Consider the following 1,879-nt stretch of genomic DNA (forward strand, 5'->3'; position numbering starts at 1 on the left):
CATGCCTTATGTCGGCTTACATAGATAATTACAAAATGAATATATATGTCGGCTCAATTACATATATACATGAATATCAAAATCAATTGCCGATTGTCGGATCTCCCAAAATGATATCGGCCTCCAATATCTGTAACTTGATGAAGTCATGTCGGCCTGCAATGTCGGTAACCAAAGAATTCCTTCCAACTAGTGAAGATACTTGTCGGTGAAGGGTCTGCCAGTAAACAACCAAACCAAAATATGAAAGTCAGAACATGTTGCCATCAATGACAACATATTGAAACCAATCAAATGAGTGTCAATTGGCAACAGTGGGTGCTTCCCTCAATTCTAGGAATCCCACTTTGGTCACCTCTCCTGGTGCTACAGCGATGCTCGTGAATCCCATGGGTTCGATGGCCTCTGCTCTAGCCCGTGGTACAGCGACTATGCCTGTAAACATGCTTTGAGTGCCCCATTGCCCCCGCCTACAGGGAAACGTAGCTTCGCCCGAATTGTTCAATCTATGGCTCCCTTCTCCAATGGTGTTTGTCCCCTCTCCTGTGCCAAGACATCCCCTGTAATTGTCTATGGGTAGGACAAGGTGGATAACATTGGTTTTATCAACGTTGTGCCCTGGTGTGCAAATTCTCTGGGTTTTGGCCATCCCTTCCAGATCTTCTGGTGGGTAAGTGACTCTTCGAAACCCTTCATTGCTTACAACAATGAACTATTTCCTTGCGCTAAAGATTTCTTCATTGCCTCATTTACCTCCTCGGAGGATAGGGATTTGATTCTAGTCAAGGTATGGGCCTGGGATGCCCACCCCCTCTCAATCAAACCCTGGACTACTGCTTTCAACCCTCTCACTAAACCACTTAATGTGTGTCTAGTATGGATCCGCCTTCTGAATCTCACCCTTCATTTTTTGGAGCATTCTTGTTACAAGGCTATTGGCAAATCTTTTAGCTACTTTTTGATGGTGGACGATGAGACCTCCTCAATGGGCCATTCCACTTTTGCTCATATTTTGGTTGACATCGATATTGCTTCACCACTCCCTGGTGATGTAGTCCTCATGGTGGGGGATCGGCCTTGGAGGCAGCCGCTCGATTTTGAGGACCTTCGCTTTCGCTATCGAAAATGCTTCACCACTAGCCACTTGGCCTCGGAATGCTCATTTCCACATCGACGTGGGTTCCCCACTTGGTGAAAGGATGCTACTCTAGACCATTTAACGATTTATGCTTCAGAGGAGCTCTCTGACGATACGAGTGAGGGGTCACCACCTAATCCTTGTGCCCCACCAGGGATTCCTGTGGCTCCCCTGCATCCTATGCAATCTTCGATCTCACTTGATGCAGCTCATGTTAAATCTTTTGCGGCCTCCTTGCAACCTATGGATACTCTTACAGGGTCTCCTTCTGTTGATTCTCTTCCTGAAGATCTCCTGCTCGAGGACCCTAATGATTCTATCACTTGGACAGTGGTTCGCCAATGACGGAAGGGGAGGAGCTCTCTCCCTCCTAGTCTCTCCCTCAAACTTGGCTCGGTCCCCCCTTGATTTGGGATGATTGTGTGATGTTTCCACAAGCTTCTTCACTTGTCTAGTTAGTTATGTATTTTTGTTTTGTGGATAGTCCTGAACTATGTAAAGGGTCGATGCCCTAGTCAATGTTGCTTTTTAATTAAAAAACATTGTGAGAAAAGTGTTTGCGTTAAAGATTTGAAACTGTCATTTCCCCACATGTCTACGTTTAACGGATCTCTCCATGGCATCGTAGCTTTTGCTTCTACAATCAAAGGGATTGGAGACACTTCCTTTGTTTCATCTACTACATTCAACAAAAATGAGGTTGCCTCATTTGTTCTGTTAGTGAGTGGTTTTCCTCTTGTG

This window comes from Cryptomeria japonica, chromosome 10 (assembly GCF_030272615.1).
Source record: "Cryptomeria japonica chromosome 10, Sugi_1.0, whole genome shotgun sequence".
Lineage (NCBI taxonomy): Eukaryota > Viridiplantae > Streptophyta > Pinopsida > Cupressales > Cupressaceae > Cryptomeria > Cryptomeria japonica.